The sequence below is a fragment of the Camellia sinensis genome, chromosome 8 (genome assembly GCF_055761805.1).
Source record: "Camellia sinensis isolate YWXY chromosome 8, ASM5576180v1, whole genome shotgun sequence".
In the NCBI taxonomy this organism is placed as follows: domain Eukaryota; kingdom Viridiplantae; phylum Streptophyta; class Magnoliopsida; order Ericales; family Theaceae; genus Camellia; species Camellia sinensis.
This window is the reverse complement of record NC_138968.1, coordinates 69,118,961-69,134,098: the sequence shown is the minus strand read 5'-3', so window position 1 is coordinate 69,134,098 and position 15,138 is coordinate 69,118,961. Positions and strand designations below refer to the sequence as shown.

The 15,138-nt window shown below is 34.2% G+C and overlaps 1 long non-coding RNA gene and 1 pseudogene across 2 annotated transcripts; both read right to left on the bottom strand.

The window, feature by feature from the left end:
• Window positions 1-2,965: 2,965 nt before the first annotated feature.
• Window positions 2,966-4,824, bottom strand: LOC145796573 (uncharacterized). The gene is made up of 2 exons (XR_014337056.1): window positions 4,422-4,824; window positions 2,966-4,322 (listed from the first exon to the last, which is right to left on the bottom strand). It is a non-coding gene; the product is annotated as an uncharacterized LOC145796573 (long non-coding RNA).
• Window positions 4,825-7,272: 2,448 nt separating this feature from the next.
• On the bottom strand, window positions 7,273-10,158 carry LOC145797819 (protein IMPAIRED IN BABA-INDUCED STERILITY 1 pseudogene; annotated as a pseudogene). The gene is made up of 4 exons (XR_014339146.1): window positions 10,019-10,158; window positions 9,426-9,931; window positions 8,164-8,448; window positions 7,273-7,561 (listed from the first exon to the last, which is right to left on the bottom strand). The product of XR_014339146.1 is annotated as a protein IMPAIRED IN BABA-INDUCED STERILITY 1 pseudogene (transcript).
• Window positions 10,159-15,138: the final 4,980 nt, after the last annotated feature.

The window sequence follows — 15,138 nt, the reverse complement described above, 5'->3', positions numbered from 1 at the left end:
AGATAGAGAGTTGTATCTGGATATGTTTGATACAATCTCACAATGTCAGTAGGCTTCAAACCATAAATGCTTGCAAATTTAGGCCATTCACCTCTCAAGGTACGTCTACCAGAACTTGGCTTCTCTGGTGCTTCAAACTCCCAAAGACATCCATTTTGATCCCTTACATACATGGTGGTGTCGTCATTTTGTAGCTTCAAATTAGGTAAGTGAAGTGCCCTCTTCGGTATCTCCAAATAGCTCTTAGCATCTGTAGGAGAGAGGTTCTTTTCAAAACATAACCGAGCCATTTATTGTCCCTGACCTAAAAAAATCACATATGTGAAATTTATTCTATCATATAAAGAACACAATTCAAAACAGTTTTTGTTTTAAAAATTTTGTCGTACAATTTGAACTTTCAAAGAAACCATATTGTTAATTCAATAAATAAATATGCACAATAATTGCTAATTTCTTTTCAAAATCAACCCATAATTGTCATTGAGCAAACTACCAAAACAATTTAGATATAAAATAATATATATACACAAGAATAAGACAAATTCATGAGTCTAAATTGTCTCATTACAATGCAGCCCCGTTATTATAATTTTTTACTTGTGTTAATTTGGTTCATACTATTTTAATTGTATCAATTTTGTCATCTAATTTTTTACATTATATCAATTTAATCCAATTAATATAATTTGTTAAGAAAATAATTAATAATTAAGGATAAAATTATTTATTAAAAAGGGAATTGAACCTGTCAAATTGAATATTAAACTTTCAATAATTTTGAGGAGAGTCAATGAACTATTATGATCCTTGATTTTAATTTAATTTCTGAAAAATGTTGTCTATTGAACTAAATTTATATAATTTTAAAAAAAAATTAATTTAATTAAAATTATATAGATCAACATAAAGAATGAACTATAAAAATTGATATAACTCAGGAAAAAAAAAAAAAAAAAAAAACAGAGAACCAAAATCAAAGACAATTTCGTTTGTAGATAAAGATTTACCTTTCTCAGTTCAGTGTTGGGACTTTATGTGATGATGGGTCTCTCTACCTTTGAAGTGAATATATAGAGATAGAACGGAGATTGTTGGGTGCTCACATAGTAATGCTCGGCCCTATTTATAGAAAAATTATTTGGTACTTTGAGGGTGGTCCTCGTCAATCACAAACTCTCATATCCTTTTATGTTTCCTAATCACTTAATATAAAATCGTAAATTTTACCTCTTCCACTAATCACAACATCGTTGGGGCGCCACCTGACGGTATGCTAGAACCAATTAATAACTTCTCCTATTTATATTGTGGGTGTTTAAAAAGTTGTTATTTTAGTAGGCTATTTTAGTTTTTAGCTATTTTAGTAGGTTAAAATTTTTATATTTTGAAGGATGATTAGATTTTTTTATAATTAGATGTGATGTTTGTGAGAGAAAAAATGAAATTATTATAAATTTGATGTGACATTTAATCTTATTATCTATTTTAGTCTATTTTATCTTTCTTTTTTTTGTAAATTTTAACCTAAAAAAAGTTAAAAACTTTCTTGCCAAATATCCCCCATCGTATTATTTGTACTTTGTTATTCAAATATTAACACAAAAGCAGTGAGTTATATTATTTCAATCAATAAATAAAAAAATAAAATTAGTTAAGACATCATCACATGAATTGGTGTCAGGTTGGTTTTTAGATACAGGGTTATTTTGAAAAATGTCAAATAAGCAGAGTTTTTTACTTAATACATGAAGATGTGTAAAAAGTAAAAAAATGATGTAATCTAAATAAATTAAAAAGTCAATAAGATAGCTTATAAATCACTTCCTAAAAGAGGCCTCAATTATTTTTTATTTATAAAAACTAATTTGGTGAAAAAATTTTTTTTTATCACTTTCACATGCTTTTATCTCTTTTGGGGCAGAAATATATATATATTTTTTTAAATTTGAAAATATTTTTTAAGTATTTTTTTTTGTCAAATTAATTTTTATTAAAAAAAGAAAAAAGAAAATGTAACAAAATACGGTACAATGAAATGAGAGGTCACGAGGAGAATTACATCTGTTAAAAGTTTCTTCTAAATTCTTGTGCTATGGGCATTACAATCACTACAAAAAAATTGACTTTTTGCGACGGTAAAATACCGTCGCTAATACTCTTAATGCTGTCGCAAAAACTTTTTGCGACGGTAAAATGACTTTTTGCGACGGCAAGAGGGGGTCGCAAATGGAGGGGTTGCAAAAAAGTTTTTGCTGCCGTCGCTAATGTTTTTGCGACGGCATTTTTGCCTTTTGCGACGGCACTGTGCAGTCGCTAATAATGTTTGAAATTTCTTGACTTTTTGCGACGGCACTATTTTACCGTCGCTAAAAATGCTATTTGAGACGGCAAAAAATACCGTCGCTAATAGTCTTTTTTTTGCAACGGCAAAAACACTGTTTTTGCGACGGTGTGGTGCCGTCGCAAAAAGTATTAAAAATATAAAAAATTTTATTTTTTTGCGATAGTGGAATGCCGTCGCAAAAAGTTATAAAAAAAAAATTTCTATTTTAAATAATAAAATTTCTATTTTTTGCGACAGTTTAATGTCGTCACAAAAAGTAAAACCTGTAACAAAATCAATAAAAATAATAAAATTTTCTATTTTTTGCGACAATGTAGTACCGTCACAAAAAAGAAAAAAAAATCCTCCGATAGAATTATTAAAATTTCTCCATAATAATTACATAATAATATAAAAGTTCCTGTATAAAAATAACAATTTCTTCATAATAAAATATTCTTCCATTCATAATTACACATCAACAAAATTATCCCACTACATAATGTTCCATAATTATCCTCCGATAAAATTTAAAAATATAAAAGAAATGAAAAAAATAAACACAATATAAATGAATATAAATTACTTTTTTCTCCATTTATAAATTCACGATTCAAACAAAGCAAAAGTTCACAAAGGTAACCAATGATCACTTCTGTTACTTAACTCAGTTTTAATAAAAAGACTGACAATGTTCCCACAAATTCTTCATTCCACTTACAGTTTTGATCTTAAAATTTTCACCTCATCCCACAAAATCTTTCCTTTTTGAGTCGCACAATCTCACATATTCAATTCACCTGCAAGCTTGAAGGAGGGTCAAATGTTTCATCACCACAATACAAATCTGTACTATGAAAATTGGTTACAAAATATTCAACCCTCAGTTTTCCGCAAGGTTGAAATATGGAGGGAAACAATGAAAGAAAGAAATGGCAAACCCTACATTCTTATGTGGGATGCCAATGTGATGAAATGAATAACATATCTACTCTTCCTAAAGATGTAATTCTTTCAAGTTATAGTCTGTACAATAGCTTATACAAATTTTATACCAGGTCGAAGAGGTTTCAGAGGGCCTTCTGATCCAGTCTTTCGTTCCAATTCAAGCATTGAATCAAGCTGTGAAACCAATCGCCCGTTTGGTCAGACTTGTTCACTGTTGGAAGTGGATGCTGGCTCATTGATATCCGAACCGAATCACCTCTTGAGAGTTGTTGCCTTCTCTTTCCATCAAATGAGACCCATGCATTGCTTCTTGCATCCTTAGGGATCTGTGCAATATGAGAAATTTTTAGAAAATCCCTAATTGAGGATATTATTGACAAAAATATGATCACTGAGTCACTAACACAATAAAAATATGTTTCCAAGTTGAGAAAAAATTAAAGAAAGAGAACTTCTGCTGGAGACACAATTTATCAAGAAGTTGCCAGAAAGAATAAGAACAAAAGGACAGGGTTTCGGTTCTGATATTTATGAAGAAGAAAAACCAACTTAATTATATTTTTTTTCATTTTTTCTTTTTTTGCTTTTTGTTGTCGTTGTTGTCAATAATGATTGTCCAGATATGAAAATTAGTTCATCCTCAGGGATCTGTTGTTTTTTTCTACACCAATAGTCCTTGTTAAGTACAAGAACATAGATTCAGCAATCAAGAACAGAAGCCATTCTTTACTTTTTCCAATTGCATATTGCTCCAATTAGAATAACAAAGAATTAATATAGGTCATATGACACATAAGCTAAGCATCTATCACTCAAAATATGCAAGTACATAAATGCCTCTCAAAGAACACCTTCTTTGGTTTCAAAATACACCTGGATAAAAAAACTGACAATTCTCTAAGGAAGTTCAAACAGATACTTTAGCTGCATAGCAGGAAAATAAAAGGTTCTGGAAGCAAACCTGCGTTCCACGTCATAGTAACTCTCTTGCAAATGGCAATATACCCAAAATCGTATCTGCACCAGAATTGTCAACAAAAATGACAACCTACCACCAAAAAAAATGAGCTGGTTAGTGTAGGCAAAAAAAACATATTTCTTTTTAAATGACAGTCATAGTAAAAAACAACTTGCATATGGAGCTTGCCTTTTTCCAAGATTTTCTGCCCCATTTTAATATAAAAGCATCCAAATCATCAATCACCCATGGTCGAGGGACAAGATTTTGAGTTTATATGGTTTTTAGGAGGTTTATATGGTTTTTAGGAGTCAAAGTCCTTAGTTTCTGCACACAGGAGTAATAGTTCTCCTGGAATTAGGAGTTTTCGTAAAGATTATATATAAAGATATGTGATGCTTTTAATTCAATAGACAACATCATATAGAGAATTTATAAAACCTTTATGTTTTTATGGGATTTTGTAGTGCAATTTTAAGCCTTTCAAAGCTTAATTCGGATCTGTCCAACCTTTATATCTGGGGTAAATGACAACAGCAGTCCTTGTAGTTTGGTCCTTCTGTCATTTTGGATCCTATAATTTGCCCATATATCTAAGAATCATAAAATCATTTAGTAAGGTCAAAGAAGATTACCTCAGTTCTGCCCTGAAGGATGGGGCTCCCGAGGAGTAGTTCAGCAAATACACAGCCAACACTCCAGAGATCCTGTCACGCCCCCAAACCGCCCCCAATGGTTTGGTGCCGTGATGGCCAGTAACCCGAGGTTACCGAAGGCCGACTTACAAGGAATCACGCACAATCAGAGTAAGAAACAAGGGGCTCACAAGTGCGGAAGCAGTATATATACAAAAGTCTGAATAGTCCATGAGAGCCGTGCATAAGTCCAATGGAATGACATACATTTCTACAAGTCTTAAAACTTAAATACAATAAGGAAATGAGTTACAAAAATACATCTTGACCAAAAGGCTTCTCAAGCCGACATACACAAGTTACACAAGACACAAGGCTAAGAAGCATGATCTTCAAGACGATACAAAATGCAAATCCAAAACACGTCGGCACAGCACTCAAAACACGTCGGCAACACAACTAGGCCTCAATGCCTTCTTGTTCGTCACCTACATATATATAGAGAGGGTGAGCTTGGATACTCAGTGAATGATATTAGAAATAAAGGTTTTGCATGATTCATATCCGAGATTCTTTTCAAAACATACATAGCATACTTTACAAGCAAGGGGAAAAATCAAGTTCGTTGCCGGTCTTTCAAATTCCTTGGATGTTAATAACATCTACATATTACAAGTGCGATGACATATCAAGACAAGAGTGCAGTTGCATTATAGTCCCCTGCAACTAAGGACTTTCAAGACAAGAGTGCAGTTGCATTATAGTCCCCTGCAGCTAAGGACTTTCAAGACAAGAGTGCAGTTGCATTATAGTCCCCTGCAGCTAAGGACTTTCAAGACAAGAGTGCAGTTGCATTATAGTCCCCTGCAGCTAAGGACTTTCAAGACAAGTCATCAAAACAAGATAGTGGTTGATATACAAATAGAGATAGGCATCATGCTAGATCAAATACTTTTCATCAAACAAGGCAAAACGAGATTTATCAAAAACAAGTGTAACATAGCTTTATTAGAAATACCACTCACTTAGTTCTTCACACGTCGGGGTCGAGACGAGCCCAAGTCCTACAAACACATGGCAAAGCCCATTGAATGCACCTTCAAACAAGTTTCTTATGTACACAAATGTTTTCGGAAAACATGCTGGGCACCGACCAGGTCTAGGCCGAGGTTCCACACCTCCTTGCCGAGGTGTGTTCCCGAGGGCCACATGCAAGGAAAAGAGGTAGGGAAAACTCTGGGTTTCCCTCTGCTGATGAACGTGAAGAACATGAGTATGAAAACATGAAAAAATATGAATGTTCAATCACGATCTGTTATCGCAAAAATCTGGGATTTTCATGCTACGAGTTTGAAAACGTGGACCTGGGTACCCATAGTTGAAAATCATGCAAGAACAAACACAAGACATGAGTCTAGGCAAGAAGCTTTCGGATCAAAACATGACTTTCTTGAAGAACACATGAATGTCATTTTCTCTTTCTAAAACCGAATTTCAAGACGATGCATGGCTTACAAATCATATTCAATCATGCAATGCAATATCATAAACATATAGAACAACAAGAGCGGATCAAGAATCTAACCTTAGAACACGAATCTAACGGTTCGATCTCTCGGAATCAAGCTTGAAGACTTACTTTCTCACTCTAAAAACTTCTTCTTCCTCCTAGAGCTTCTCTCTCTAAAAGGCAAGGTTATGACACCAAAATGATAAGTGTTCTCACTCGGTTCTGGGCTTAATCCCTCTGCTGAGACACGTGGCGGCGGCTGGTTGGGTTCACCCTGAAAAGGTGGCTGACAGACCAGACAAGGCATGGTGGAAGGGTGTTCAACAAGTAAAGCGGTATGGGCTCTCTGACGAGGCAATGACATCGGCTAATAACAAGGCGTATCTAACAAGCTACACGGAATGGTACTCCGGCAAGGGGTGACATCGGCTAACAAAAGGACTTCGGCAACTAAGGTGACAATGACCTCGGCTAGGTAGGACAACACTTGACTAAGCTGTGCCACATCTTGGCCTAGATGCGCCACACCTCGGTCTAGGTCATACCACTCCAGGACGAGATCACTTGGGTGCAAGGTAACATCTCGGCTAATGTGGCAAGGCAAGGACGGAGGTCAACAAGGGGTTCCAAGATACTTCTAGACTGAGGACAACCTCGGCTCGGAATGGTCTAGGCGTAACATGACCTAGGCTTGGGATAACATCGGCTAGTATAACTCAGGCAAGGTGTGATCTAAGTTTCACATCAAGGAAGGAACAAGACAAGCACATTACACTTAGACAAATCACAAGGCTTCAAAACAAGGCATGGATCTCACTCACTTAAGCAGGACAAGTCACGAACATACACATGCAAACTTAACAAACCATAATCATACATATGCCCATGAACATGATTAGAATGAAAAATGTGGGTTCTTACAGATCCACACTGAGGCTCCATAATCCGTGGAACCCAACAAAAGTTCAGGAGGACGGTACCATAAAGTGATGAAATGAGTTGGTTAGAGGTTGTCTGTGCCCCACAGGGCCAGTACCACAGAAGTTTGCCAATCCAAAATCAGCCATCTTCAAAACTCCTTCATTATTTACCAGAAGATTTGCACCTTTAATGTCCCTATGCATTGTACCCCGAGAGTGGCAGTGCTCAAGCCCAGATAACAACTGTTTCATGTAGCATTTAACCTACAAAACATAATCAATTTCAGTTGAATCTTACAATCAGTTGAATCAGTAATTAGTTAGTCATATGGATGAAAAAATGATGTTATCATCTCTTTTACACTAAAATGTATATTTCCCATTGTTTATCTTTGTGTCTTTACACCATTTGCATTAATTCTAGTCCCTTTAGCCCTATTAAAAGGAAGCTTGGTGTAATTAAGCCAAAACTATGGAACATAGTGTATTTTCTCCAAATCTTTGGGAGGTCACTATAATTTACCCTAGAAAATATTAACTCGTCCAGTAGAACGAAGGGGCAATTGAACACGAGAAATGAAAGTATTCCATTTCTTAGCATTTCAAAATAGAATGTGCATCTTTCAGTATTTGACATAGCAATTAACTGATTGTGCTTAGCATTCACTAACATTTCAAAATTTCAGGAAACTGAGTTTTCCTCACATTGTTATATTCTTATGCAGATGACTTTTACAAAGCAAATGACAAACCAAAATGTCCAATGCTACTGAAACCCAAATTAGGGTGTTTCATTGTGATGTGATAAGCACACACTAGTTATAAGTTTGCTGAATAAAAAAAAAAAAAAATCAACATAAGCAAACCTGTGCTTCACTTAACTTGATGTCAGGGGAAGATAAGAGTCCAGAAATGTCATGTTCCATGTACTCGAATACAAGGTATATGCTACATGACAATCGGGAGGTAATTAAGCCCTCCAGTTTTATGATATTCGGATGGTCAAGCCTGCGTAGTATCATTATTTCTCGTGCCATAAACCGAACGCTTTCGGGCTCAAAATTATCAAATCGCACCTTCTTTAGAGCAACAATCCTCCCAGTTTCTAAGTTGCGTGCATGGAACACGCTGCTATAAGTGCCCTGTCCTACCTACTACATGAGTTGAAATTGTTTATTAAAAAGGAAAAATAAAGAAAAAAAAGAAAGTCAGAAAACCTGTTTAAACCTTTTAGAAGCAAACATAAAGATACATGTAAAAGAATAATCTGACAAAAGTGACTTTTTATTACATCAACCCTGGATACTTTGATAAAAGAAAAAGAAATTATTAAATTTATGCTCAAGTGAATGAGCAACATTTATAATGGGGAAAAAAAGTAATAATCATCAAGTTAAAATGTAATTAGTAGTTCTAGAATAGTAACTGTATTAACTGTATCCCACCGATTAATGAAAAAAAGGCTTAAAGCATTAATGACTAAACAATCCAGGTGAATAAAAATTCTTCAGAAGGCATTATGAAGCCTTTGGAGTTATGGAATTACTTACAGTTTCAGAATATACATAGAAGTGAATCACCATTTTAGCAATGTAAAAGAAAGAAGAAAATATGGAACGGAAAAATGAATAAAACATGCAATTGCGATATAATGTCAAGATGAAACAAGTTATGATCAACAGTTTGTAAATTTGCTACCGAACCAAGATTTAAAACTACAAAAAAACATGAATAACACAATGACAACCCAATTTGGGAAAGAAAAAAGCCCCAAAAAATAAAAAAATTCAATATATCTGAAGCTCATATGCTGTTCTACAACTGAAAATAGGGAAATTTCTCAACTTCCATGATAAAAAAGGACAAGCTTTAAGATCCTTAGTAGAGTATCCAAATAAGACAACAAAGTCCAAAAAAACAAAAATAAAAACAAAAAAGAGTCCTACTGAGTTAATCAAGATCCTAGAGCATCCAAATAAGACAATAAACTAAATTAATTTTAATGTTTTGGTTGTATATGCACTAAAATTAAAAGCATCAAAATTGAGCATTTTCAATATTCAACACACCATGGAAACTGATAATTGGACCACACACAATGCACATAGAGAGAGAGAGAGAGAGCAACCTTTTCCAGCTTTTCGAAAGAGTCAGCACTGAGAGGCACCCAACCGTGAATGGCTTCGCCAGCAACGGCGCTGAACCAAGCCGGCCAACCGGCGGCGACTTGTTCTCCTTCTACATACTTCTGCAAATTCCCCAACCTAAAACTCAGTGACTCACCACCACCTCCATTAGAACTCACCCTCTCTGACTCACCCAACTCGTTCTCACTCACCCCCGAGTCAATCCTCTTCTTCTTCTTCTTCTTCTCCAAGTCCACCACCCCACTTCCCCGGCTCCTCCCCGAGCCCCCCGCAGCAGCATTGTCTCGAAAGGCGCTGGAATGATCGAGAGCCGGGGTCACCGACACCGCCTGCTTCGAGGTCACACAACCCATGACGAAAAACCAAAAAATTGTCACCGACCCAGAAACATTGGTTGAGTTTGGAGACAAACCCAGATCGACCCAGATCAAGAAATGTGGCAAGTGAAGTGGGTTTTGAGTTTGGACAGCAATGGTGGCTGCACGAACTGTGAAGATGAGAGAGGAAATGGGTTATATACCCCCAAAAAGGCCAAAACCCTCTTTACAGAGCTGATTTAATTTATAATTTATACCTGAATAAAGTACTGTTGAAGTTGAAGTTGAGTCCTCAGAGAAGAGTCAGCAGAAGCACCATTGCTGCGATTGGCATTGTTTCAAAGCTTCCAAGAATGGGTTTTGAGCATGTAGAGAGAGGTTCGATTGAAGGGGTCGCCGGAGCCGAAGAACTTCGCCGGAGAAGAAGCTGTGAAAGCTGTATTGAAGATGGCTGGCGGTGGCTAATATGGCGAATGGGTTTTGAGCGGATTTAGGGATTTTGAAGATTTAGGGATTTCGATCCAAATGATCGAGCGCCAAAAATTGGGGAGAACGGGGCAAATTTTTGTTATTACTTTTTTGCGACGGTACATTTCACACCGTCGCAAATGATAAAAAATTTGCTAAACCGGTGCTGTTTTGATAATGGTTTTTTTGCGACGAACATTTGCCGTCGCAAATTGTCCACTATTTGCGACGGCGACCTTTTGCCGTCTCAAAAATTTTATTTTTTGCGACGGTGAAAAACCCCGTCGCTAATACTTCTGTATTATCACACTCCCTGTGTTGGTTTATTATCGACGGTAAACTGCCGTCGCTAAAGCTCTTCATTTGCGACGGTTCAATCTACCGTCGCAAAAAATCATTTTTTACGACGGGAAACGGGCCGTCGCAAAAGGTTCCGTGTTTTATACTCCCTTTTCTTGTAGTGAATATATGAGGCTAAAATAGTTACTCATTTCGTTTCAAATAATAGTTTCTTTTGAAAAATTTAACTTTTTTTTAAAAGTATAACTACTACATTTTAAAAATATTAATTTTCTAAAATTGTCCTTGGAGAGTACATTTTTTTTAAGAATTTCAATTGTCATAATTGTACTTTTTATATTGTTGATGCATTTAAAAGAATGGTAAAATAAGAAATTCCTATTATTTTAATCCTTAATTTTTGAAAAAGGACTAATATTTTGGAACAATAAAAAATGGAATAAGAGACTAATATTTTGGGACGGAATGAGTAATAAAGATAAAAAAAATGTTAAGATAATTAATAAGATAAAAATGTCACATCTTATACATTAATCAATTATTTTTTCTCTCACAATCATCTATTCAACTAAAAAAAAATTCACAAATCATCCCAAATAAAATAATAAAAAAAAATTCCTCTTATAAAATAGCTTAATTTTTTTTTTTAAAAACCAACTAAAATAGCCAAGTTTACAAACGGGGCCATAGTACAATATAGTTGTTGTCGAGGATGCTAAGTTGTTGACACTTAAGGTTGGTTTGAAAATAAATTATTTTAGGAACTTTTTTAATTTTTAGTTAAAACAGAATATGAAAAAAATTAGCATGTTTAGGATGCTTTTTTGGATTTTTATGAAAAAATGTGCAAAAAATAGAGAGAAAAAGAAATTTTTAATTTTGTTGAATAATTTTTTGATTTTTCAAATATTTTAAGTGATTTTTTTTTTTAATTTTTGACTATTATAAGGAGCTTTCAAACGAAGCCGTAAATTTATAAAAAAAAATTATAAATAAATGAGTTTTAAAATAATTATATATATATATATAATTCTTATGAAAATTTAACATAAAGAAAATGTTTGTATCAAATATAAAATTAAAAAAAAATTATACTGCACATACTTGTACCACTATAAAAATTAGATCATCTTCTTATCTCCAACCCATCCTCTATTTTTTCATTTTTGAAAGATTTTCACCTCCAACCTATCTCCTAAATCTATCTCTATTTAGAAGGAGGATGAATTGATCCTCTATATTTGGAGAGATGATGAAAAATAGAGAACCACCTCTAAAATACTATTCATTTTATATTTTTTATTATGTTACAAATAACTTTTAATATGTAAATTTATTTTTTATAAAATTAGCATCATTAAAAAGGGTGAAATCATACTTTTAAAATGAATATAATATTAAATATATTTTATAAAAATTTTAAAATTAAATATTTGTTAATGAAATTTTTGATAAAAAAAAATTCGAGAGAAATTTTTATAAAAAAAAAAATTGATGATTGATAGTTGAAATTTAAATGAATAATAAGATATTTTATATTCACTTTTTAAATAAAAAAAATATTTTCTTTCTCCAATTAGGAGTGGGCGTTAAGTTGGAGACGCTCTGATAGCACAAAATCTTATGTATATTCAAGCATTGACAGCAATATCATGACAAATGAGTGCTGTCACCACTATCTACAAAAACAAAAACAAAAAAAAGTCCGGTCAATCTCATTGACAGCATTATCATAAAGGGGCAAACGATTACTGTCACTTCTATTAACAAAAAGGAAAATGATTGGTGGCCCTAAAAAATTTGCCCCTAATGTCCCTAATTTCCATTTTTGGAAACTGTTTTCTTTTTTTCTTTCTTTTTTCCTTTTTTTTTTTTTTTTTTTACCAAAAGTGGAATTTCGGGGCATTCGAGCCCCGAAATTTAGGGCCCTCAAGCAGCGCTGTAACAAAAAATACTGTCAGTCACAATGTTAATTTTTTTAAAAAACTTGTTAAAATTTTGGAAAAAAGATAGAGGCTTGACAAAGTCGAGACTGGAAACGATTACTGTCACTTCTATTATCATAGACTACTTGTTTTTTTTTTTTTTAACTGTTGATTTAGTTTTTATTTATTTATTTATTTGTTTAGCTGTGTTGGTTTGATTGTTAATTTATTTATTTGTTGAGTTTTTTTTTTTTTTTTTTTTTTTTTTTTTTTTTTTTTTTTTTAAGGAGTGGTTGTGTATAATTAAGGTTTAGGGTTTAAGGTTTTAAGATTTAAAGTTTAAGAAGTTTAGGGTTTAGGATTTAAGTAGGATTTAAGATTTAGGATTTAGGATTTAGGGTTTAAGAGGTTTGAGGTTTTAAAGTTTAGGGTTTAAGATGTTTGGGGTTTTAGGATTTAGGGTTTAAGAGATTTAGGGTTTAGGATTTAAGGTTTAGGGGTTTGGGGTTTTAGGATTTAGGGTTTAGAGTTTAAAATTTGAGATTTAGGAGTTTAGGATTTAAGATTTAGAGTACACATAACCACCCTTCTCAGAGAGAAAAAAAATAAATAAATAAAAACATGATTCGAGACAAATTCGCACCTCAAATTTCAAAGCCTTTAGCATGACTGTAAATTTTGTATTAAATACCTTACATGTGAGATCTATACAATATGAATTTCATATGAGTTCTAGACTTATGTGAGATATTTGATAAAAATTTTAATGAGATATTTGATAAAAATTTTAATAATTTTCTTGGAATCTCTAATATTATTTTTTATTTAATTCAAAAGAGAATGAAACAATCATTATATTACAAACTAACATTACTTTTTATTTAATTCAAAAGAGAATAAAACAATCATTATATTATCAAAAAAAAAAAAAAAAAGGTGCATTACAAGTCTATGATGGGACCAAATAAAATTTAAAAAGAAATTTAGAAAATATGAGACTTACTAAAAAAAATGTTAAAAATAATAATAAAATGTTAATTTACTCAAGCATGCATCTCCCATCATTTAATTATTCATTTCGGACTATATTGGGGCATCGCAATGGATTTCCGCGCCAGGCAACTCAAGCATGCATCTCCCATCATTCGGAACAGAGCTGAGGCAGTCCATAGGCTTGCATGTTAATTTACTCGCTTTCCTAGATTAATTTTTTAATTAATTAGGGTTTGGTAATATTTAATTATTCATTTCGGACTATATTATCATTCGGACTATATTATTCTTTCGGACTCTCCGAGTGAGGGCACAATTGTAATAAGTGTGCGTGTGTGTGATGTATGTTTTCCAACCCCACGTCTTTCTCCCTTTTATGTACCAGCTTATGATGGTTAGATTAGGGCATGTTTCAATTAGCATACAGTATGATAGCATGTTTGCATCATTCATCTGTATTGCATGTACCGGGCTCGACGCATCATACTAACTGCATTTGTATTTCAAATTCCAAATTGAATATGTGTTAGCTGTAGCATCATCATATGCCATGTTTAGAATAGCCGAGCCTATCTTAGTTGCATTTTGCATGTGTTGCATTAGGCATTTCAGCATAGTTAGGATCATGCATTGATTTCTAACATAGTTTCTGTTTTGGCTTGGAGTACTAGGTAAGCTTTTATGCTTTAGCATCCTTGCATGTGTGTGAGTGACAGCCATGATAGCATGCTTACCATGAGGCTATGTGCTTATATGATATACCTGCCTGAATGCCTATGGGTGAAGGTTGGGTTATCCGAATTGGAACAATTCATTAAATGTGAGTTTTAAGTCTACTTGAGAGTGGCAAAACCATGTTTTCTAAGCCCACCCGAGGGTGGCAAATCCACATTTTTAGCCTACTTGCGAGTAGCACCATCAAACCATTTTCAAAATAAACAAACATGAGATATGTTGTTCCAATTCAGGCGATCCAGTCTATACTTGTATGCTGTGCGCATCACATAGTAAATCTAGGCTAATAACCAGAATAAGAACGCATAGTGTTTTCAAAACTAGATATCATGATTAGTAGAGGCCGATCTTTGATCGGGCGAGCGGGGGTGCTCACGAAGTGACCTTCCCCAATCGTACCCAAGTTCCCGAGCCGAGGCAACTTTGGTGATAACGGACACGTGGCCTTAGGCATCCTCGAACGCCCCGGGAGGGAATCCCCCCCGTTTTGTTCATTGGGCTCACTACAGTTCAGGACTCAATGTCACGGTCCTGTATCTAATCTCGCAGAGTGCAATGCAGGACCGATGAAATCATCAAAGAGTCCAAATCCGGCAAATCGTTTTTTAAAACAGATTTTTTTGAAAGAAGTGCCAAACATGGACTGCTTTGCCAGATACAGAGTCGCTACCTAAATATTTTATATTTGGGAAATTTAGGAAACCCTGACTCGTTGCCTAAGGCCACGTGTCCGTCATCACCAAAGTTGCCTCGGCTCGGGAACTTGGGTACGATTGGGGAAGGTCACTTCGTGAGCACCCCACTCGCCCAATCAAAGATCGGCCTCTACTAACCATGATATCGAGTTTTGAAAACATTATGCGTTCTTATTCCAGTTATTAGCCTAGATTTACTATGTGATGCACACAACATACAAGTATAGACTGGATCGCCTAAATTGGAATGAAACATCTCAT